The sequence below is a fragment of the Lissotriton helveticus genome, chromosome 7, assembly GCF_964261635.1.
Source record: "Lissotriton helveticus chromosome 7, aLisHel1.1, whole genome shotgun sequence".
NCBI classification, from domain to species: Eukaryota; Metazoa; Chordata; class Amphibia; order Caudata; family Salamandridae; genus Lissotriton; species Lissotriton helveticus.
Genome location: NC_136068.1, coordinates 851692379 through 851718841, shown reverse-complemented (window position 1 = coordinate 851718841; position 26463 = coordinate 851692379). Strand labels below are relative to the sequence as shown.

Sequence of the window (26463 nt, the reverse complement as noted above, 5' to 3'; positions counted from 1 at the left end):
TTCTTGACCCTTGGAAGTGGGTCTAAGAAGCTCTACCATCCTCAGTGGATCCAGTGGAAACAACCCATCTCTTGTGCTCACAGCACATCACTGAGCATAACTGACACATTGCCACTACTGTGTGGATCAGAACCACCACAAAGACCCGCATCACAGCCCATCGCTGTATCGGAACCGCCGCTGCCTGACACAACCTCTGTACAGGCCCTCGCATCCCTTGTCGAAGATGCTGGACTCTGCATCACAGCTCCTTGGAACAGACACATTGCTTAGACTGTCCGATGCTTCCTTGCGCTGGCCTTCACATGGAAGCCCGCATTGTTGGGATCCTTGATGATGACACAGGTTCTCGCATCACATTCTCACCAATTTTCTGTACAGACGTTTCGCCTCGGCTGCCAGAAGTATCCTTGTCGCTGATTCTCAAAATGCTCAGCAAACCAGGATTTAAGGTACTCTGTTCAATGGGCCTAACTGGCTCCCTGTAGCTGTCCCATACTCCATTGCGGTCGATACGAGCTTGTGACTTTGTTCCAGTCCGGGCCGTCCAGATTTCCACAGTTGGCACTTTACGCCTTTTGGCACTATTTTTACTGATGTCTTTCAAATTGAATATCTCCAGTTCTACTAATTGGATTTTTACCAATTTTGGTCTTTTTTTGTATTCATTAAAAACTACTCTATTTTACTAATTTGGTGTGGGATCCTATTGTGGTTTGTTTTCACTGTGTTACTGTTTGAAGTATTGATACCTGCATGAACTTTTTTTGGCACAGGGAACACAATTCACCCCTGACCTATGAACAGACCGTTACTGTAGCTGACCTACCAGCTGCTGTGTGTCTTATGGCACACTGAGCTTAAGCCTTATTTGTCGGGGAGCAGTCCGAGTGTTCACTCTACATTTTGTGGGCTTTCTGGATCACCTACAAATACCTGAAGCGGGGCTGACACATAAATGTAGTGTAATTGCACAGAGCATGTTATTTGCAGGATCACAACTGAAAGCTCTATCGCGTAATCTCCATCATAGTGCACAAGATCCAAAATAGCTAATAAGGTGCCTTATTCTTCCAATTGTTTGACATAATAACCTTAATTTAACGTTGTTATCCGCTGCATTCATATATTTATTTCTGTCTTCCCATTAACATAGCATAGCAAGTACAATATTACAAGTTTGCTTTAGTGGAGAAAGCAAACACGACGCAGATTTTCACTGTAAATTATTCCTAACACATTTTTCATTAAAATGTCAAGTGAATCAAGTTGCCTTTCATTAAATGTGACAAAGAAGACCACCTTAAAGCAGAGAAAACATGCATTTCTCTGCAAACTGTCTCAGCTAGCAGCAGCTCATGTTGATGGTGCTTCCCACGGAGAAACCCACAGAGTGCGATTAACTTCCAGAGGAATCCTGTTGCTTGGATACCTGGTTCGGGAACTGGAATTAATATGAGATCCATTTATTTGCACGGTGGTTGCAAATGTCAGACCCTGGATTCCTTGATATGAATGAGGAAGTATACTTTGCTCTCCAAAGGGATCCTCATTTAGTTTACATTTCAAGAAAAAAGAAAAAACACCTCTTGGCTTTTAGGTTAGTATTGCCCTGCTGTGCACTTCAAAGGCATACAGTTATTCTTCAATAAACTAAACAATTTTTACTATTAGTCCTAAAAGAATTGCTTATGATATCCCTCTCCCAACTCATAAGTGACAATATAAGTGGTATCATTCACAGCCGCCTACACAGGAGAAGCTCTGCCTGCCTATGTTCCTGCGTCTCTCTAAAAGAACTATGTTGTCAAGATATATACACATGTACATGGAACACATTGGCACAGATCTTGCTCTTGATAACATTCAGGTCATTGAGAAGGCCTGCTGCTCAGCTTTGTGTACTCTGTTGTACTCCAAAGAACATGCACTAAGTAGGATCGCATGTATTCTCTGACTTCCTTGTACCATGAGACACACAGATGAAGTGACTAATGACAACAAGAAGACTCCATGCTAGTAGAGTAGAAACACAATCCCGAGAATAGGACATGTAGGGCGGTTTTAGGAATTTAGGACTTCTCGATGTTGCCATAATTGTACATGCTTTTAAAACCCAGACTAGGAATCCGAGCACTAAGCATTCCAATACAACACAGGATTAGAACATTAAATCTGTTTCCTAAACTAAAACGATTATTTAATTTCACAAAGTTGTAAAGGAGGGAGTTCCAAAAGTTATAGACATACATTGCAAAATGCCTGCGCTCATGTTGTTCTTGGTTCTATATGCAAGGAAAACATGTTGCCATTTGGCCAAACTGTGTAGCCAGAGTGAACTGAATTTTCAATGAGTGAAAAGTTTCTACTTTGGTACAAGGTGTCAAGGCCTTGATGCAATTTTTCTCAGAGAAGATAATATGTGTGTTCATGCTGAGGTATGTTGGTCACAGCATGTGATGTAGCGCTAAAAATTAGCTTAAATTAAATTAATTAAATTGAGCTTTTGAACATATATCGAGAAGTTAAAGATCAAGAGGGCGTTTCCAAAATCTATTTAAGAAATTATAATTGTTGTAGCAATTGAGGCCACCTTTTTAGACTTCTAGAAGATATAGCAAATATGTCTAAATGAGTATAAAAGTATTCATGAGATGAGAGTACAATATAACTGTCTAGCAAGTCATTGGCATATCTGAGTCTACCAATACTCCCAGGGTTTTGATGTTAATGCTAAGGGTATGGCATATTTGGTTCTGTATTTTAGTGATAAAGTACCCCCTGCCGTACATTAAGGATAATGCAAGTCAAAGAGGAGTTTCATACCATATAGAGGAATGAGGCCAAAGGCAAAGTTCCTTTATAAGGTTCTGGAACTCTGTGGTGATTTGCAATATCCTTCTTATTATGTGCACCAGGGGGTGCTTTAGCCCATATAATACATGATCACGTCATAACCTTACCCACAAACCACTTGAAACCTTGGTGCATAGCTCTTTCATTTAAAGAGTAAGCATGCTTGCAAACATGAAGAATAAACATTAAACCGCTGGTACAAAATTAAACACATCAAAACCTGTTAGATATTTGTTGCAGACAGATATTAGAAACAGTTCAATGCAAGTCATTTAAAAAAAAGCTGCAGTAGCTCAGAATGTGTAGAAACATGCAGACAGATTCTAGCTTTTCTCTAACTAAGGAGTACAAAAAATAAACATGATGACAAGCAGAGACAATATAAGTTATTAAAATGCAGAGGAAGACAGAAAAACAATGTTAAGTTTTAGTTGCTTTAAACAGCTGCTTAATTATGCTCAGTGATCTTACAGCTGCTTCATTTATACTGTGTGACCTGACCTGCCTTTCAACTCAGCTGCTGGCTCTGGAGGAAGGCATTGCGGCATCAGACCTCAACTGTAATAACATTAATTTGTCGCAGTCTGACGTCTATTCTTTATAATCGGCGACTGGGTGCATCACAAGTTGCAGATTATAAAGAAATTTGAGACACACATTTATACAAAGACTACAGAATTCCATGTATTATAAAAAATTAGAGACTTTCGTTTAAACAGGGATTACAGAATCCCATGTATTACAATAGACTTTCATTTTTAGAGGTTTCGTATAAGATGCAATCAGTAGAGATCTGGTTTAGTTTATTAAGCCCCAACTAGCTGTTATTTATTGCTCTTCTTTGAATATGTGAACAATGGGCTTTTTACCATCGATCTAGTACCCCACTATTCAGTGAATCATGGTGTTGTTTTTTTTGTCACTGGCACATTCTATACTGTTAAAGCTCAAAGAGATTATGCAGCATGTGACGACAGCAAGCACACAAGATAAAAACCTGGACACATCCTGGGTATCATCAACAACGTTCTGAAAATCTGCTCCAAGATCAAATGTAGCTGATGAAGGGGCTTCACATTTTGTTTAAACATGACTCAGAACTGGCAGGATCCATGTGGCACTCCAAAGAAACAATACAAGAGGCAATGAAGCCTTCCACTCCTTGACCCTAAATTGTTGGTTAATCACATAGACAACCACCACCTCCTATCCATGTGTAGACAATAGTACAGAGTAGCCCAGGGTGTCTAAAGAGGATGAAATAAAACCAGCATTGCCACATGATCCCTACCCAGAGTCTCCAAGAGGGCTGCCTGTATGTCTAATAAAGTAGAGTCTATTACTCTATTTATTCCGAAACCTGAATGATAGCCCACTAGCTAATTCTACATTTCTGACAGCATCTGCAATTCTACTGTGGTAATGAGCATCTTTTAAAAGAAAGCCACAGTGGCATAGGAAATGAGGCATAGGTTCTGGCATAAGTGATTGAAATCTAAGGATTCTGTTTCTTATTATTAGCGTGAACCATGTTAGCAATATCAGCTGGAGCTGGAAGCGTGTGGATGCTGAAGAGCAAAGGAATGAACAAGAAATACAAAGACTCTCGAGTTAGAGATTGTGTTCTCTGCTCTAGATCCTTGGCAGGTCAAACATGATAACCAGTTAGAAGCAGTCGACATATGTTGGTAAATTGCAAAGTGGAGGACAAGCAAACAATCAGGAGTATGTTTTCCAAGAGATGCACCACCGTAGGTTCCTTCAAATCATTTTACCAAACATTGAAACCACCTGCAATAAATACTGTACTACCTGCAGTAATGGTAGTAGAACTCCTAGTTAGACTTTTACATGCTAAGACACTCTATACAAAAGATAGATTTATTGTAGCCAACTGTGTGAAAAAGGCCTATGATAAGACACTTAGGCCCAGATGTATCAAAGGGTTTTACCCATTCTGTGTCTATGGTAAAATTTGCTCATACATATGGCCCTTAATCATTCTATTGAAATATTCAGTTTAATCATTAAAGTGCAGTCTCCCAACAATGCCATATTATTGCCTAAGCTTTCCCATGGAATAAAAGTAATTTAACAAAAACAGTCTATTTTGATTTGCATTGGCAGTGTATCTCTTTGTATATTAGAGATTTGCATTCATTAGCCTCCCAATATATCAGCTTCTAGCGGAATTTGACAAACAAACCTTTTGTGTCTCTGTGGCAGAGAATCTCACGATAGTTGTGAACATATACCAGGCCATCTTAATTTTCTTGCCAATCTTATCCTAGATGGTGAGTTCTGTGTCCAGGGAGTACCCAAGTAAATGGGCAGTGGGTGAAAGTTGGGGTTCAATTGTTCCAGGTTTTTGGCTTTGATACAGCATTTTCTGGGCCCATGCTTTATTGTTTCATCTCATCTACTTGTTTCTGACATTTTTCCCTCCAATGGACCTTGCTTATTGCACTGAGGAGTGAGGGACATTAAGGTGAAATACTTAATTCAATCAATAAATCAAGTGGCTACTCAATGAGAATTCAGAGTCAGTAGCCATGTTCAAAGGTGTTTAATACAAATTAGTAATCATATTCAAATAGATCATTCTCAAGACTATGCTATAAAAGTACAAGATTGCAACAGGGAGACCAAGTCTCCTAAAGACATTTAGACAAATCAATATAAAGCAAACAAGCAGTTCAGTCAAGGTGATGTAAGCTAACCACACCAAGATCTGATGTTCTGTAAAGTCCATAGGTGACACATCATGAAAAAGGTCCATTGTCCATGGGATTCAAATGTTGCGGACTGCAACATTTCCAAGTTTCCCCACACTAGACATGGCAACTACATCTCTTTCACACACCCAGGTTAGGAATGAACCGTCCATTCAGTAACATTTCAGTTCTCATATGCTTTGCGTCACGCTTCTCAGGCCATGTTTCTATCACTAATACAAAAATGCATCTATTTTAAACTAGCAATGCATGAGAATACCTGCAAGAAATGTCGAGAAAGCAAAATGAAGGAAACTATTTTTATGAAATGAAACATGGTGAAAGTCAGGCCTTTAGACTAAATGTTGATTTAAAGTAATAAATCATAGGTACACATTTCATATACATGTTCGCAACTTAAACATACACAAATATAATTTCCTTATTTCTTTTAGTTCATTTTGCATAGGCATACAACGAATAAGCAAATGTCTCAAAATTAAGTACTCAGAACTACATTTGAAAGTACCTAGACGTGATATTAATGCTTACAATGCAAAAGCATTATCGTTTAACCTATAATAACATTCTGTACATATAAGGATGGTTGGGAGTCCACAACTAATCTACTAACAGTAGCACAGACAATATATCACACGTTTAGAAATCATTAGTCGTGTGTCAGTAATAAAGCAAATTAATGAGAAGAAAATGATTCTTTTCATTACATGACAAGATTATTTCTAAATCATCCATATCAAATGCATGTCTGTTAATTGAGGATGGATCTTAAATTAAACATCAGAAACATTTCTTTAGTAAAAGCGTTCTGCAATACTGTTGTCAGAGGAACTGTCTGCATAAAGCATTGCGTCACAGAAGACCATTGTGCATGGTGCACATTCATTTTGTGTGTTAGTTATCATTTTGTTTCTCACTGGAGCTGCGTCACATTTTTTTCTCACCGTCATATCTCATACCTCAAAGGGAATTTAAAGTAGATTCAAAATGTCTCCTTGATTTAGATGTGCTTTTTCTCAATTTGTTTCCATCCATTTTTGGGAATATATTGCAGTTAAAAGCTGCTATTTACAATTATGATAACATATTTTAAATAGTAGGCTAAATGCTCACAAACATCCACCCCACTATATATCCTATAAATTCACTGGCAGTGAAAGAATCACTATCTGATGCCATTTTTATATTGATTTATTTCTAGGACTGCTGATTCGTTTCATGGCTCCTTGCACAGCTGCAGTTTAGATGACAAATGATTAGGCTTGTTTACTCTGTAAGTTTACCATGGCCTGTGAAGTGATACATTATTCATAGCAGTTCACATACTTGCACAAACTGGTGACTATCATTTAGAGAATATGCAGCTAAATATCCCTCTTTTATTCAGAGGACCCATTTACAACAATTAGTTCAATTAACTGAAATATTGGACGAAATTGGTTCAAGAAAAAGCTATTAGGTTCAATATAGTTAATCCTTATTGTAGGAAATCCGCCTTTTCTGCATGGTACTTTTGTTTTTTTTTGCCTTTTTCTGGGCCCTAATTTTGCTAGCTTTAAACTCTCGATATTTTACCTCTGCTAAACAGCAATAAAGTGACTGTGCTCCCCCTTAAATCATGATTAAATACACCTATTCCTAATTGACACATTTGCCTGGCCTATACATTCCTAGCATGTGGTGTAGAAAAAGGACCTAAAGTCTGGAAGTTAAATGCTGTGGACTACAGCATCAATTGTACCATCCACAAAGTGGGCCTACATTGCAGCCTGACTGCTGCAGGGTAAAACCTGCAGATTGACTCATTACTTATCCATTTTTGACAGGCAAAAACCTCCCATTTAAATCTTAACAAGTCACCCTTATGTAGGCCTTCTAGCCCACAAAGTAGAGTGGATGGTAACTAAACGTGGGATATGAAGAAATTTGATGTCACTGTGTCCCTGCAATAAAAAAAGCCCCAAAAAGCTACATGTAGTGTGGCAGGCATACCTGTCTCATACAGAAAACCAGAGTAAAGATTACAATACTAATAATATTTTCTGTGGCCAGCTAAAAAAATAGGTAAACCCTTATTTTTAATAGTTATAAAAATTATAAATCAGTGTTGATGTCAGATTCTAAACAATTGTTAAGGAAACATAACTTTTAGAACGTTACTTTTACTCTATCTGAAGCGCTAATTTGTATTAGCTCTCTAACAGCTAACCCACCTGTCCATAGCCTTTTAATGAGTGAGAAATTCCTTCTAGGAGACACACAATAGACCTCTTTGATTGACAGGTCCACCTGAAAGGGCAGTGATGACTCCTATGAGCTAAGCTGGGCATTCAGGGGTGGGTCTGCTGCCTTTCATATCTGCATAACAGTGTCACATTCTGCCTGAAAGGCCTAACTGAGGCACATGTAAAGCATCTGCAGTCTTGAAAGAGATCAAACAGGACTAGATCACAATTGTGGTGTGTCCCGTCTGGTTGTTTAATGACCCTATTTTATCTTACCAGATTTCTGTCTCATTTGTGTTGTGGGCCTGCTCCAGGCAAGACTCTAGTGTTAAATGTGGGACTACATAAGCAATTTCCATAGTACACTCCTCTAGACCCCTCAGGTTCTCAGAGCATTTTGGGATGTTTGCAGTAAGGCAAACAGGAACTACTGAAGAAGTAGGTGGACCACAGCCTGAGAACCAATATATCATTGGTTATGGAGTGCTCAGGAGTCACCCCACCCACTAGCTAGCGCCAACCATAAACGTGACACCCTGCTCAGAACACTTTCTGGACCTGAGGAAGACCTGACGATAGATGGACCTGCTGTCTGTGACCTGAAGGGAACCCTGAAGGACTGAACATCCTTCCTGCTTATACTCAGGTCAAAGTAGTGGACTTAAATGGTCAGCTTGCTGCCCATTTGGCTACAACAACACAAGAAGCAGCAAGAAGCATTTCCCCAGAAGAGCCAGCTGATCTCCAGAAAAGAGTAAGAATAGCACTACCATTGGAATTGTCAAAGGTGTTTTAGATAATCAACACAAAACTATTAAGAATGTCACTCAATAGACCTGTTAAAAAAAAAAATTAGACAAGATCCAGAAAGATAAATTATGTTTAAACATTGAGCAGGTATACTACACTATATTTGAGGTCTGATTCCTATTTCTGATACAGCACCCAACCCACTTACAAACAGATTACATTTTCAGACTCATCGGTGAGCTTAGATAGACAGTGTTGGTCACGCAGTCTTTAAATACTCGTTTTTGGTACAGATGTTAGCTCTATGTGGCTGGTGTTGAGTTTAGTTGCGATTCTGCACCAGGATTTTTCAAGTAGCAACACCTTTTTGTTCAGGTTATCATTGCAGGGCAGTTGCTCCCAAAGGTTTTCTTGTTTCTTTCCTCCTGACCAGGTGCTAGCTTTACTAGTTTGGATGCAGCACATACGAGCAGGTGTTACGCTGAGATGGGTTCCCAAGATGGAAGCCATCAGGTAGTGTTCTAGTAGCCAGACTGATAGAAACATTGATAATGGGATAACGTATGCCAAGTCTTCCTTACGCATATGAGACGCGAGCAGTTAGTTTATAGTGAGGAGTGCAAAGGTCTCCAGCTGGTATGTGAGTTGAATGACATGCAGCCCATATTTACTTTGGATGGTTGATTTTTCTGGTTTATATGCGACGTTTGGGCACAGTTATCTATGAGATTATTCTCACACATGTGTTCGATACAGTATTGCAGATATGCTGACTTGTAGGTGCCTGTGGAATATCAACATTTCCCTGATTTACCCTCTGGAATACATAAGCCAATCTTTTCTTAGAGCAGCCATAGATTGGATTTGGGTGATAATGAGAAGGAACTCACAAGTTATGTAGACAGTTTTGCACAGAGTTTAGCCTGTATGCCTAAGGAATATCATATTTGAGATGCATTTACATAATTGAATAGGTGTAAGTTATTGTACAACACTGCACCTAGTAGTTGGTGGGTTTGGCACTATATTGTGGTCTCCCGTGAGACAAACATCGAGCACAATCCTCCACTAACAGGATTGTGGTGGATGGTGGTGGATTGATGTTTTTGGCTTCTTCTGATTTTGTCCTAGATTGATGGAAAGATAGACCTGCACCCTGGTAGTGAGACATGATCAGGGCAGTGTAGCTTCCAGCATGTTTGATTGTGAAGTGTGCTTCTTATTTTGTAGGTGTGGTAGTTGGATGACGGCATCCTGAGCAGACCCCTCAAAGATACTGGGGTTGAAACATCGAACCCCTGAATGGTTGACACCTGTAATGAACAAATAGGGATTCCTAACTTTATGAAAGCTACCCTATATTATTAAGGACCTAAAATTGTATACAACCATTGAGGAATATACAGTGTTTCTATAATATAAGTATTGTCTATATTTATATTATGTGAGCACTGTGTCAGATGCTCTACTGAGTCACTTTTTCACACTATACTATATTTGTTTGTGTATGTATGAATATTATACATATATAGTGGGGGAGTCTGTTTATCTAGCATATTATATATTGATTATGTATCACTTCTGATTATTTGATACTTCGGATTTATTACATTCTCCATACTGAATTAAAATGGTACTGAATGTGGTCAAGTAGATTACATAGCCTTTATACCTCTAGAGGAATATTCTGGTTCTGACTAAGTCCCACGTAACTTTTTGTTCAGATTGATATACGTTTTCCCATGTGCCATGGGCGTATTGGGTTGGCCTTGTTATATAATGGATTTTTCTGTTGTCCTCTGCCTGATACTCTCGGTAAGAGTCTCTAAGTGCCTTCCTCGCAGGTCCTTGGAGCATTAGAAAAGTACTCGTGGTTGTTTGGGCACCTGAAGAAAGTTTGGAAACTTTTGAAAAACGTTCGGCGGCCATTCTCGCTGAAGCAATGGTGTTCTGAAGGTAAATTATCTGACGGGTAGTTCCAAAGTGCCAGACTGAATTTCAGCTTTGGCCTGCATAGAACACTCTACATCTCTCAATTAAATGACGAGGTTCCATTCTACATTGGGATGTTGAACATTTTCACTGAGCAATCCTCAAAGCTTCAGACTGTCAGTGGGACTAACCTGCTTCGGCTATCTGGCCTTCAGTTACATGACGGTGGCTACAGGTTCACCACCGTCCCACGCAGAGAAGATTTTTCATCTTAAAAAGTGGCAACATGCCATTCCCCATTGGGACTTAAAAGAAATGTTAATGTTTTTATTCAAGAAAGTGGCAAACTCCACTTCTGAAGTTGAACTTGAAAAGTTTATAAAAGTTTCTGCCTTCTACATTTTTACAATGACCAATCGACTTGATGCATTTGAACGAGGCTCCATCATGGTGGGCCTGAAATCATGTCTAGGTCCCGGACTGCTGCTTCCATATACTATCAATGTTGCTTAGTGGTTTTGGGTGGTATTTTAACACCAAACTTTAAAAATCCATATCTCCGGTTCTTCTAAAGGTTTTTTTGTCCTTTTAGTGCCATTTAGTTTATTAAATGTTACTAAAGTATTATAATTCAGTTTTTAATTTTTAATGCTTGGTGTCTTGACTTTATCACTGTTTAGCACTGCGTAAATAGTTTACACATTGCCCTAAGATAAGCCTGTCTTCTCTATGCCAATGCTACAAGGGTTAACAAGCTTAGGTTAATTTAGTTACTTTAGGGGTCCACCATGGTAAGAAGTGATATTGCTCCTTGCAGTGGGCATTCGTCAAAATCAAGTAACGATACACTTTTTTTACACCTATATTATAATATAATTTTTTCATGGTAAAGTCTGAATCAACTTTTACTAATGTACTAAAAGCAGTTTATTAAATTGAAATGTTTCATAGCTGGAGAATGTAAAATAACAGTATAACCTGTTTGTGAGTACATTTTGAGAACAATATGCATTGCAGCTGGAGCATGGCCTTTCTGTGCATCTTGGGATAGAAAAACGGTGGTGATAGGATGAGGATATGACTCTATTAACTCCTATGCCTCCCCACTCAAAATTAGAAGAGCAGTTTTCCTCCATCTGTGAATGGAAGGCAATGGATTCAATTCGGCAGACACCAATACCATAGTTCCATACTCTTTGGATTCCCTTCTGTGAAGGCAAACCGGCCATGAAAGCTACAGTGGCTGAAGTTTTGGTGTTAGAAAAGTTCCCTTTATTGAGTCATACCAGAATACATTTATCTATAAAGCAAATAAATGGGAGTGGAGATCTGCAGCAATATTTAAACATAATTTGACATCTCGATTATGCCCAGAAACATTATAAGACATACATTTTTAAAAAGTCCTGTTGATGGTATGTGTTTTTTCACCTCAACCGTATAATTCATAGTGGAGTGTAAGTAGAGGTTGGAATGACAAAAGGCTCAAGGCAGATGCTGGGCTCTCCCTCAGCTCAAGGTCCTCTAGAAATCGCGGGCAAAATCTGAGCCGAGCCTCTATGTAGCTTCTGTCTCGCAGGCAGGTGTGTTCTTACACCATCTTTTACAGACTTTACGACCAATCTCTAAGTGCTGGTTTATTCAGCTTGGGAGAGCTGACCAGCACCATGGGATCTTTGGATTTAAATAATCACTATTGAAAGAAGAGGCATTGGGGATGTGGTGAGGGAGACACCTCTGTTCAATCTTGTTCACAAGGAAAAGTGCGGTCACGCGACCTTTGAAATGCTTGAAGAAGTGATCCTGTCAAACATCCCAAAATAGCAAAGCATTGCTGCAATAGATAACATCAAGAAACCAAAGCCAGCAACAGAAGGATCTAATCGTATCATCTGAGAGGGCATGGAAAAGCCAAGAGCCTGCTAGTTTGTCCCTGATGTCAAGCATGATGCAGGTCAGTTCTGGCCTCATCAGTCTGTTAAACAAATACTGCAATCATAAGAATGCAGAACAGTTTTCTTATGGTCCTTTCATCCTATAAACAAGGGAGGCTTATCGGAAACTAGTGACAATCATGAAACTGGGAACCTGGTTCGATTCCCAGCCTCTGCAACTGTGATTCTTGGCAAATCATGTAATCTTTCTCTACCTCAAAGAAAATACACGTGAAACATCTGCTTCTTTCCTGGACCAAAGTAGTGCCGGCTTTAGCGATGGTGGCGCCAGGTGCGAGAATCATTTTTGGCACTGCCACACCGCATGACCCCTCCCCAATTCTCTCACTACCACCAGGCATAAGTACCCCTCATATCTCCAAGCATAAGTTATTGCTAAACAATCGCCCCCTCCCATGAGGTCGGCACCCCCTCAACGGGTCAGCGCCCAGTGCGGCCGCACCAGTCGCACTGCCCTAAAGCCGGCTCTGGACCAAAGACTCAGCTTACGTTCCCAAATCAACACCATGGCCAAGAATGCACGCTACCAACCGCATTTTCTCAGGGAGAGTCTGTGTTTCATTCCTAAGCAAGACCTGAAAACTCAGGTCCATTCTTTGGTCCTCTCTAGACAGGACTGCTGTAATTCTCTCCTTGCTGGCCTCCCCAAATCCCACTTATCCCCTCTAAAATCCATCCTCCATTCAGCAGCACTTTTCCTCTATGGGGCCAAAAGAAATGATCATAATACAACCAAACTGATTTCTCTTTACTGGCTTCCTATTGAAGATAGGTCCATTTACAAGACTGTCTGCAGCATCACCCATAAAGCCATGCACACTTCCACCCCAGCTACCTGCCAAACAAACTCAAAATATCAGTTGGCTCCAGACCTTTACACAATGTTGTTAATTTATTGCTCGAACCTCCAACTTTCAAAAGGGAAAGACTTATTGCGCAATCCTTCTCTGGTAAGGTGACTAGAATTTGAAACTCACTACCTCCAATCCTTTGGACCACCGCCTCTATCCGAATTTTCAAAATAGATCTTAAAAGTCTTCTCTTCCAAAGATACTTCTATGAATTATTCACCTCATGCCAGGTCATTTCTCTGATTGCCACATGATACTCATGAGAGCTCAATTTTGTAAAGATATATTCTGTACCCTCTTTTTCGTATTTTATATTCTTGAATGTATCTGTAACTTGTTAATATGCAACTTTCCCCACGAGTACCTATAAGTAGTTTTACCTACTTCCATGCTACTTTCATTCTTCATGTAATTTACTTTGCTCTATTGTAAAGCGCTCTGACACCTCTGGGTAAAGTATGTGCTATATAAATAAATACATAAATGAAGATCTCTATAAAAATAAAATGCAAAAAAAAGTAGACTGATAGAGAGGAGGCCTCTTACATCATTGGGGGTTTTGCTACAGGAGTGTGACTACACAAACTGTTGTGGTTCAGCTAATTACGTTTGAGGTGGTTTTATTTAGCAGGCAGTTTGTTTTGGAAGAATGGGTGTGTTTCTTTAAAGGAGATAACTGCTTTTTAACAAGAGCCAATACTGACTGAGTGCTGATGGGCCATTTGTTTTTAACATGTCATTCTTATTTCTAATATTCTCATGTGTTTAATCTTTATCATGTTTTGATTTTGTTTGTTTTTATCACCATCAGACCCTAACCTCCTGGCTGCAAGACCTTTTGTGTTAACTTTTTCTTTTTGATGTTACGCTAATGTTCATGTCATTTGTTTTCTACTAAATGTATCCATGCAAATTTGAGTCCTTTTTTCCAACACACTTGTGATTCTATAGGAATCCTGGGTTAGTACATTCTCTTGGAGGGAGCTGAGAAAATAGCCAATAGGTTTTTGTAGGAAAAGTGGGAAACTCCTGTGCAAGAATGTGTTTTTCCGTAAAATTAGCATTAACAAAAGGCTTGCAGTGCTAGGATCACCATCTTCTTAGCAGTCAGGAACCAGCAGAGCTCTATGAAAAAAACAAATTATTTTCCCAAGAGGTAATACATTTTTCCTATTTTTTTGTGGTTTCAGACTGTTTGCAGTTTATGGTGGAAAACACGTGCAACCTATGGGTGATTCGGGAAGGCTATACATTTCAGAAAAGTAGACAGTTTTCTGAACTCTGCAAGGGGTCATTTGTGTGGCTACCTCATGGTTTTCCCAAACAAACAGTTGAAATAAAACAAATAATGGAAATTAGTAGGGAAAAACAACCATTTGTGACAGCGTTTTCATCTGTAACTTCTTGTCACAGTGGCCAATTTACAAAAGGAATATGCTGTTGTGTCCAGCAGATTCTTCTGGTTATACCAATACATAGGGTTTGTAGGTTTGCCAAAGACAGGTGAGAGCCAGAGCCAATAACTGAGCTGCAATTTGCAATGATTTTTTCATTGTCTACTGACTATATAGCAATTCATATGTTAACATAAAGAATGAGAGTGAGTATGGAGAAAAACTATTTATTTCTAAAATATACACAAGATACTGAGTTTATGAATTGTGGATATTTGCACACATTTTAATTTGTGGTTTCCCATACTAGTTTGTGATTCAGAGGGCCTTTTTCCAAAATGTCTTCTTTCTAGCACACTGACTTACACCTGGAAGCCACAAGTGCAGGAAAATCCAATTAGTAATAACAAATGTTCTACTATTCTGTGTGGGTAGCTCTGGATTTTGGGCACTAGCACAGTCGCCACCCGAGGAAACCTACAAAACCTACACATTTCTGAGTCCAGGGTGGAGTGACATGTGTGGTGTTGAAGAGGTTTTCATAACCAGATGTATGTATGTATGTATGTATGTATAGATATTTTTATATAGCGCTTGCTGTCACCCAACGGGCATCCTGGCGCTTAGATAGTCATGACATACAAGGTGTTACCAGCATCCGAAAAATCTAGTGCAACATTCTGGGAAATAAATGGGTCTTCAAGTTTTTCTTAAAAGAGGAAAGATCGGTCATACCCCTCAGGTCCAGCGGGAGGGAGTTCCACAGTTTTGCTGCGGTGAACCTGAAGGCCGGACCTCCCATCCGAGAGCGCCTGATCTTAGGTACTGATACCAGATAGGCAGAGGCTGACCGGAGTGGTCTGCCTGGGGTATACCAGGAGAAGAGGTTCTGCAATGGGAGTGGGCCTTGACCATGAAGAGCCCGAAACACCAGACACAGGGCCTTAAAATCAATGCGCTGCAGAATTGGCAACCAGTGCAAGTCCCTGAGAGCCTCAGCAGAGGAGTCCAGACGGTGGCGTGACAATGCGAGTTTTGCAGCAAAATTCTGCACACGTTGTAGTTTCCCCAATAAAGTGGCAGGCGCCCCCAGAAGCAGTGCGTTGCAATAGTCGAGATGACTTAAAATAATGCTTCGCACTACCTCTGGCCTGGCACAAGAAGGGAGCAAGGGTAGAATCTTCCGCAGCGAGCAGAGCAGTGCCATACAAGTGGCTACCGTTTTGTTCACTGCTACCTCTAGTTGTAAGTTAGAGCTAAACATTACACCCAGATTCCGTACCGACTCAGCAGGGGAATCAGTCCCTTGAAAATCAGGGGGCCAGAAGTCCAGTGGTAGAGGCCTAGGGGTGCGGTCCATTGAGCAGTGTAACACCTCAGTTTTCATGCTGTTAACTTGCAGGGAGTTGTTACCTAACCATGCTGCCGCGGTGCTCATGCAACGATGAAACACCTCATGGGATACCGCCTTCTTGCCTTCAAAAGAGAAGACAAGCTGAGTGTCGTCTGCATAGTTGGTGACTGTTATGCCAAAGGATGTTATCAACGAGATCAGGGGACGGAGGTAGAGATTAAATAAGATGGGACTAATGGAAGACCCCTGTGGTACACCCTGCCCCACCTTCCTGATGTTAGATTTGAAAGGTGGCAGAGATACCATCTGGTACCTATGATCGAGATATGATACCAACCACTGTAGGGCCAATCCAGAAACTCCAGCCTCCGCCAACCTCCTGATCAGGATTGCATGGCTAACCGTGTCGAACGCGGCCGACATGTCAAGCAGCACTAAGAAGGCCGCTTGACCCTGGTCGGCCCGCGTCCGAGGTCGTCAAGAACGGTCACCAGGGCCGACTCTGTCCCATGTGCTGGCCTAAAGCCAAACTGGACCGCATCCAAGCACTCGGTGGACTCAAGAAAATTGGAAAGATGATCTTGCAAACCTCAAACTTTGGATAAAAAAACACATTTTCCTTACATTTTTGTTAAGGAAAGATCTGGAATCTGTGGGATCGACAAATGTCCTGCCATTCAGGGTTTCCCCTCATCTACAGACAAACATGGTGCCACACTATTATTGATGGGCCTTGCCCCTGCAATAGGAAAGAGCCAAAAACACAAAATGGACAGCTCAAATATTTACTCAAAACCAACCCTTTTTGCAATGTTGGAGGCTGCAGTATTTGGGCTGTAGCTCAGCCAGCATCCATGGAAATATACCAAACCTGCACATTTCTGAAAACTAGACACACATGTGGCTTGCATGGATTTCATGAGTTTTATTTTCCAGAGAACCTAGTAAATCTTAACACACGTTTGTCATATTTATGTGAACTACAGATGTGGGATCTGCAAAGATCAACACATTTCCTACCACCTAGCATTTTCACAGCTCTTTTGATAAAATTGATTGCCCATTTGTGTGGATGGGCTAGTGCCTGCAACGCATAAGGCCATAAAGCCCAAACGGAGACATCAGCAATAAGGGTATTGTCTCAGTCGCCAACTAGGGAATTCTACTGAACACAGGACTTTCTGAAAAGTGGACACCCGAGGGAGTCCAAGGTGGTGTATGACACATGTATCCAACAATGTTTCCCTACACACAATGCCCTGCAAACCTCAAACTTTGCTAAAAAATCACAGATTTTACTTGCATTTCTGTGATGTAAACTTCTAGAATCCGCATTGATCCACAAACTTCCTACCACCCAACGTTCTTCCTCTTGCCCCTATAAACATATTACCCAACTTGGGTGGCTGGGCCTAGTGCCTGTGACAGGAGCAGATCAAACCCAAGTCAATGATTGTTATTATGAAGCTACTCTTGGTGACATTAGGCTTATTTTGCATGCTTTAGTGCTCATAATTCTTAATACATGTATAAAGGCAACTGAACCACTGTACTGGACCATTCAGTGTGGTGTTGTAACGTTTACTGGACCCTTACATGAAATCCTATATACCTTTAATCTCTTGGTACCTTGCGCATACAGTTGACTCTTGCTCTGGGCTGAAAGGGGCTGGACACATACTCAATGAGGATAGGGATTGGTATAACTGTACCTTCGACTCAAATTAATTACAATTAGATAAAGCTCACAAAGTGACTATTATCATGTTACCCAACCAATAAATCACTCTCAGGGAATGATGAGTCAGAAGAGAAGAGTCAGTTTAAGAATTTAAAGTGTAGTTATTTTCTCTATAAGTAAATAAATGTGCATTCAAATAAAATAGCAGACAGCCTGCATAATCAATTAGTTAAGGATTTATTAAAACATACAAAGCTTCTGAGATTCAGGGAGAAATAATGAATGAACAGAAAAATCTTCCTCAGCTGAGGCTGATTTGCACTCAGACAGCGAATGCGTCGATAGGAATGGGAAGACAAATGAGCCTTATAAAGACTCTCAGGATAGTTCAGCAAAGTTCCAAGTAGCCATTTCCAGTTACTCAAGACAAAAGTCTGTCTGAGTCTGTTGCTGTAACCCCAAGAGTCACACCAGCATGACAAGAACCCTTCACCCAAAAGGTTCAATCTGCGTCAGGACATTGGTCAGCAGCAACGGGTCCTAGTCCCATTAGCAGAAAAGAAATTTGAATAAAAAAACTGATAACCCATGTCTTGAAAGGCACCCTCGTACATTTCTCCCAAAGATGAGCAATTATACTTGACAGGTTTCCGGGGTGACACCCTCTGGCACCACCAAATTGTCAGACCCCTCAGTTCCATTGGTCAATCTAAAATAAGATGTGGGGATGCAGCAAGAAAGAAGATACAAATCTGGAAAAATTAGGTAAATCGATTACACGTTCCTCATGTCATGTACGGTAAAGACACATTGAACAATGAAATATTGAAGATGATGACATGAGGAGTGAAAAAGTTCCATTCTCATGCAGCTGATCCAGAGCGTAACAACATTTGTTGCAAATACGCTATTCAGTCCGGGATATATCAAGGGAAACAGTTATCATTTCAACACAGTTTGCTATATTTCAAAAAGTTCCCATAGACTTTAAGATATTCAGCCAATGGCTTCACTGGAAAGGGGAAGTAAAATATGAGGCCTACATGAAAGTTGGCTAATACATGACAATGACCATCTCAAATTGGGAATCATACATTAGCATATAATTTCAGAATACATTGGTAAACACATTGATAAACATTTCAATATGCTCATAATTAATACATATAAGTATACGGTACTCATAAAATATTTTTTGTGTCATCATTATACATATAAGAAAATGCATATTAATCTTTGTAATTTTTCTATTATCCCAGAAATACATATATAAAATATGTCAATTGAGTTTCATTAAGGCACTTTTAAGTATATTCATGCAACACCTACTTTTCTTTTATTGTTTTCAGTGCACACATTATAGCATGAAATAACATTTTTGTAACATTTCACATGAATCAAATCCATTAGTATTAAAATCTATAACATGAGATTGTTTCTCCGATATTGTTCTAACACATTTAAATACGCAAAAATAGTTTTTCATAATCGATATTTACATCTATATTAATAAAACATACAATACGTCTAACATCTATATTTTCATATGCATGCTTTTACGATGCAGCATCTGAATTGTATTATTTGCTTAATTTTTTATAACATGGAACTTAACACACGTTTTGTCATTGTTTGCGTAACTATTTCTTTTATCAGTAAAATCTTTTGATGTAATCTCTGCTTTATCAGTGGCATACACAGGAAATCCAGCCCTCAATAGTGCACAGCCGTAGCACCTATCCCCAGTGGCATGAGGGGCCAAATCAACCAAAATGTTGACTGTCTTTACTATTCAGTCATTGGTGGGGGCACATTATCATTCCTAGCATTAGGACTTAGGGTTGTTTAGTTCACCAAGGAAATGCATGCCGTTTTCACAAAAGTACCTCTACAAATTCTAGTAAATTTCAATGGAAACAGAATATTTGTGAATCCATCTAAATATCCGCCATCCTTACTTGCTATATCGGACCCTAGCCTGCTATTTGTTTCCCCGTCTGTAGAAGTTTCCAACTCTCTGGCCAGCAGCAGAACTGACTCACAACCTATGCTTCAAATATTTGGCCGCAGGGTGTAATTACTCTTGTAACTTTGTGGGAACGCCTGCCCAGTTAATCTGCCAAATAAAAGGCATAACACCTCGGTCTGATTGAAAATGTATTTTCTTCACATTACTCAGAGTAAAGTATACTCTCTCCAGTTTGGATAATACTGGGCGAATTCTGTCTGTCTGTAATATCTCATTAAATACCTCTAACTGGCTGTCGTCAAGTGTCTGGTTACCACTGCATAGTGAGCAGACTTAACACACTGCCACACTTTATCATCAAGTACAAATGCACAAGATTAGATGTCATGAAACAAATATTTTCAACTGCAACATTTGGATTTTCATTGCAAAGTACCCGCTGTTCCTGCCAGGTTATTGACAGCATGATTATGGTTGGATCAAGCCTGAATTAGAAATGAGAACCAGTGAGGCCTGGCCATTACTATTTCAAACCAAAATTGAGTTCCCTGGCTCCTTGGCGGCTGCTGTGTTTGGAGACATGCCTGCAGAATACTGCTACGGAGAGAATTGTGTTTTATCTTTTCTTTTTGACCTGAGTGAAATGAGATGTGCATCTTCAAGCAGGGTGGGACACGAAGCACATGAAAAATGAGTAGACAAGGTCGCCTATATTATATACTGTGGCCCATATTTACAACAAAATAACAGCGTGGTGCTGCAAACTATTTGGCTGCGCCACACTACATTACTGTCCGAGCAAAGGGATACGTCATATTTGCAACAATATGATGTATCCCTGAGCTCTCCCTGTGCTGGCACACAATTGGCTGTCATGCGCCAACGCAGGCACCCTTGCACTGTGGTGAGCTGGTCTGTACCCAACAGTGTTCTTAAGATTCAATTAGGACTTGCCATGATTTACTGCCTAGTGTGCCTTATGACAAAGCTTCCCTCCACCAGCTCATGAAAACACAACTGAACTTGGAAGAGACCATAAGAAGATGTCTACTGTGTCAGAAGAAGTGGTGTGGCGCAGCTGCAAGAGCGTCTGACTCCAGAGCTCTGGGTTCACGGTTCGATCCCTGGTGCCAGCGGCAGCTCAGATCAACATCATGTGACCCTGGGAAATAGCCCACTTAATCTCCCCGACAGCCCCAGGCGCCTTGAAACCCTTAAGGGGGTGATATGTTTGCACTTTAAATATATCAATTATAATTATTACTGAAGATATCATTCCTTTATATGAAACCTTTCTTTAAAGTGATCTGTTGTTTCATACCAGATGGATTCCTGCAGCCTCAGGGACAGAGAATGCTGAGGACAAGGGCTCCTCTTCGAAAAAAGAACCAGCTGATGGGCAATGGAGTGGACTGGAGGATGCTGGAGCATTTGTTGGAGTCAGTGGTTGCGTCAACCTCCCAAAGTTATTCCTTGTTGCAAATACAGCTCTGAAATAGCTGTGGGAGGTGTCTGGGGCCTACGTTCTCCAGCGTCTACAGAGTTGTGACTTTGGGAGATTTATTTGGCATCCAAAACACTGGGGCAAGGTGCCAAGGATCCCCTAATGAGTTGCTACCATGGCTGTTGTTTTGCTCTGCTTGACTGCTGAAAGCAGGTATCCCGCCTCAAGGAGCCCCAATAAGCTACAGGATACTTCATTGCGTAGCCGGAGAATCTCAAGCTCCAAAACAAGTTAATAAGACTGAAGATGAACCTCAAATATGGTAAAAGGTGAAAAATTGATGTTAGGTAGAAAAGTACATAATCAGCCACATTTTTCAAGACTGGCCCGTTAGAGATGTTAGAACCAAAAACCCAATACATCAGTGGAACCTTGAGAAATGTACATCTGACTTTGAAAGTACCTCGTTGCCTACAATGGCCTGACATGCATTGGTGAAGGAATTTGACTTCTATAAAATAATCCCTGTGGTGAAACTTTCAACCTGTGTGACCAACTATACTTAACCATCTCTGATCCATTGTAGTTGTCCTGAACTCACACATAGGGCCCACTCAAATACAAACTAGTGGATTATTGTGTTTCTAGATGATTTTCTCACTTTAAAAACCTAAAGAGCCTTATCTCTGGTTTCTGCTATCAAATTGTGAACATTTGTATGCCATTATATTTATTGCACTTCCCTTTTTTTAGGTATGTTTTGATAGCACAGCTGTCTGCAAGACATAGTCTTATCAATTCTTTTAAATGTACATGGAGTGGACTTTGGCTCTACCCAGAGAAGTATTACTCTCTCGCCTCATGCTATTGGTAGTTACTCGTACCATTCAGTCAGTTTCAAAATGTATAGCTATTTTAAAGATGCAATTAATAGTTAAAAAGCAAGGATATAAATGTTAACAACACCTAACTTGTACTCATAATTGAGCCATAACTTTTTTAATTTAGCCTAAATAATATTAACACTTACGTTTGAGAACAAGGACGTGGGAAAGACCGGTGTTAGTATAACTAAGTTTGGGACAAGAAAATGTGTATGCAATCCAATCAATCAATCAGGAAAACATTTGGGCAGCGCTATTTTGAAAGTTATCTGGAAAAGCATTGTGCAATTTGTGGTTACACATTTTTCATGTGAGAAGCATTTTTTAAAATCCTCTAATATACTATTTTCTAAATGTATCCATCAGAATTAGAAATTGTCTTACACTTTAGTTTAGAAAACATATGCCACATACAAGAGAAGCCTCAACGTGGTATAACTGAAAACATATTTTTCTTCTAGCTCAAAAGCTGGGAGGAGGGCTCTGTTATTAAACAGTTGGGAGTTTGATTTCCAACAGGGTCGACTTAGCCTTCAATCCTTCAGAGATCAGTTAAATGAGTAGCATTATATTTGGTGGTAAAAACACTTGCTATGTTTAGAGTGCTTAGAATTGGCAGACGTATCTGCTTTAAACTGCTACACAAAAACAAGTTATGGAGAAGTAGCTGGATTGTGGATGTGTAAGAAAGTGTTTTTTTGTAGTTCTGAAGGATGTGAGTCCTTCACAATTAATAAGTCCATAAGTTTCCATCTACTTAGAACCAAGCAGCAGGTTGTAGTCCTTGGACTGCTCTGATTAACTACCCTGAGCAAGTCGAGGCCTACTAAGGGGAGGTGTTGAGGGCTAATACCTCAGCTGGCTGGTAGCAACAAACATTCAATAAATCCTTGTCCAGCCAGTGCCTTTTCTTATAAAAAGGTACAGTACTTTATTATGCACACACTACTGAATACTATGCACTATTTTACAAATATCTACAATTAGGCAGATGGACGTACTCTGGTGACGCCCTTAGAATAGTTCAAAACACCAGGGAGTCCTAAGCCCTGTAACCGCAATACCCTCCCACCTGTACTAAACACAATATTACAGAGTGTTGTTTTCATAAAGCAAGCCTGCTAGCTTTGTCAAGGTGCACCACAATAATTAAAAACAGAAATAGATCATTCAAAATTACTGTGACACCAATGAAATCACTAAGGATGGTAGCAACTTTTAATAATCTTCATTAAATCAAATTATATTTAATTGTTAATATGATCACTGTCAATGTACTATGTACAAGAGTCTCTCTTATACTTTCGACATAGTGGCACTGCAGCTTTAAGACCAACTAACAGGAATCTCCACACTCCAGTGTCTTTGCGCTAAACATATGATCCCGGAGTGCCTAAATAACAACAAAACTTTCTCCCAGGAGCATCAATATAACTCCCTGTGAGACTTCTGGCAACCTTGAGAGTGCTTCTTCTAGAGGGTTTTTGCATGCCTGCCAGCCCGCAAACTCTTGGCGTGGTGTTGGTGGTTCCCATGCCCTTCCTGGGGCACCACTAGGACCAATATGCTAATGATTGGTTCCTCCAAAAAGACCTATGGGAGAAGCCCTTGCATCTATTGATGAGGAAGTGATTGCCTATGGGGTGAATTTCTGACCCACAGTAGTGCTGCTTTTCATTTTTGTTTTCCATTTTTCCAAAGCAACTCCAAGCCACATTTGTCTTTATTTTTAATGTCAGGTGCCACTGCCCTTATGATGGGGCATGCAGCATCTTTAATTTGCTGTAGCCGCATATGGCGCATACTCCTGTGCAGCCTGGCCAGCAATCCACTCAACTGGCTTCTCCTACAGTAGGTGAAGGAGCCAGCTCCATGTCTCTTTGTCTCCCTCTGGGCGTGAGATAGCTGCTGAACTTTCTCTATCACTATGATGTAGAGAGAGCAAGATGGTGCTGCCTCCTTTGCTCTATCCAGCGTGAAACGGGATTTCCATGCTGGGTGCTTCCTACATCCCTCAGACTTTAACACAGGAAGCAGGGGAGTGGACCCATTAATTCTATTTGGTCCTTGGATCCCTGGGGAGCTGGGGGCCACCAGGTACTATCCCAGGCAGAGCACATGGGTTCTCAATCACTTTGTATCAACCCCTGGAGAGATGGGGGTCCCCTTGGTTCAATATAAATGGTTGGTGGGAGGGGAGCAATTCTGTTTTTTTGACCCCTGGGGCCTTGATAATCAAAGAATACGGTGGAGAGCTATGCACTCCATTTCCCAGATGGCACCTAGAAAACCGAACTTCTCCTGTGGGGTGCTCCAGGCCTCTTGGTCCAATTTAGACACCTCTGGTGGTATTTAAATCCTGGTGGCTAGCCACCAGGAGTATTTCCTTCAGGTCGTTTTGCACATAAATTGTATTTTTCTTCAAGTATCGTTGCTCCTGATGCTGGACATGTGCTCTGTCTAGGCTCCTGGCACTGCCTTCACCCAGGCAGGGCTTTCTCAGCAGCTCTTCTGGAGCCAGAAAACCTGCCCTGGGGCACTCTCTAGGCCTCATATGTTTGGCTGTCTTGTTGGGCACCTAAATATCAGCAGCAAAATCAGTGTACCCCCTCCTGATGGAGGTAACTAATTAGCAGGGCCAGTCCTCAGAAGACCAATAGCCCTCCAAATCTCCCCCAACAGGTACATCCTCCTATTGTCCCTCAGACGAGGTAGAGGGGCCTGCACAAATGCCCCTGGAGAAACACTGCTATTACCCGCATTCCAGTTGGAGTAAAAAAGTCAGTAAGTCCATCCTTTCAGTGGAATCAGGTGGCTTCAACTTCCAGCTGGGCATTCCTCCAGCGCTGTCTCTCCTAGATCCTTAGTGCAGGGGTTTTTAAGTTGGGATGCTCAGTCCTAGGGTGATACACAATCTCTCTACCCTGCCCCGACCATCCTGCACACTATTCTGTAAAGACCTTCTCCAAGAGTCTAAGCACTGCTCCAGATTGCCACAGCTGCCTCATCTCTATTCTCCAAAACTTCAAAGGGCGACCCTATGTGACTGGCTCCAGAGTACTTACTGTCCCCATTTGTTTCTGTGAAAGTGAGCCTTTTCATGAAAGGTGCAACATAAAAGGTAAGCAGTGTGTTTACAATTTGTCCACACCTCTTCAATCCCTGGGAACAAGCCAATACATTGTCAAATGGCTCTACTGTATGGGGTTTGGAACCTCCTGCTGGCTAGCAGAATCATTAACTTGGCCTGAGGAGGGGGAGCTAACATCTAATATGAGCTAAGCCAGGAGAGTATGACAAATCTCCACAAGCCAGGAAGGAGTACAGATATCACAAAAATGACTTTAGACCTGAACTCTGAGTACATTTTTATTCTAGGATTGGTATCTGTATCTCTAGGCCTACATCGGGCAAAACTGTAGTGTAAAACAGATTTTACCCATTTTGTATAAACAAGAGATGCAGACATTCAAATAATCACTAGAGATTTAGCCTATGAATGCCCACATACATTATGATGAACAATGGTCCCCAACAAGTAGAAGATGGTTGGTGGAAAATGAATATAGATCAAGATGGGAATCTATATTATCTGTCCAGCCGGACAGGGTTTAATAACATATATTGTTATTGTTATTGTTATTCGTACTTTTAAAGCGCAACATTTGGAAGGATATCACGGCGCTAAGATTATAACAATATGCTGTGAGCGATTACCTAAGGCTGAAGTTTATTCTATTTTAGGGAACAGCACAGTTTTTAATTTTTTTCTAAAGGTAAGGTAACACTCCGTGAGCCTTAGATCTATTGGCAGATCATTCCAGATATTAGCGGCTAAGTGTGAAAAAGCCCACCCGCCCATTCTGGCTCTCTTTACTCGTGTAGTAGCTGCTTTTGCTGTAAATTGTGAGCGAAGGTTCCGGGTCGGTGCCTAAAACTTGATTCTGTTTTTTAGAATATTGGGACCAGTTTTATGCAGGGTTTTATGAGTGATACACAGCATTTTAAAAGATGCTCTTTGCCTCATAGGGAGCCAATGTAAAGTTCTCAAACAGCTCTTAGCAGAGTCATATTTTTTCTTGTTGCAGACTGCTTTTGCTGCCGCATTCTGGACAAGTTGTAATTTCATAAACAAATAGTCTGCCATGCCGACAAACAACGAGTTCCCATAGTCCAGCCTATTTATCAGTAATGACTGGACTAGTATCTGTCTGCATTCAATGGGAATCCATGGGAAAACTCGTTTTAGCTGTTTTAATATTGCAAAACCCTTGCCACATATTGTGGTGACATGATGTTTCATATATTCAAGTATAGTCAGTCAGTCTGTACAATATCAAGTGGGACACGGCCTGTGTCCTACTACTGCATAAAGACAATTGTGACATACAAGGAAAGTGTGAGGCTAGAACGGGCAGTCTGCATATATTCCA

At 40.5% G+C, this 26463-nt stretch overlaps 1 protein-coding gene across 1 annotated transcript in view; it reads left to right on the top strand.

The window, feature by feature from the left end:
• Nucleotides 1-26463, top strand: part of KCNIP1 (potassium voltage-gated channel interacting protein 1) — a 1548155-nt gene that overhangs the window by 302414 nt on the left and 1219278 nt on the right. The gene's annotated exons all lie outside the window — the stretch shown is intronic.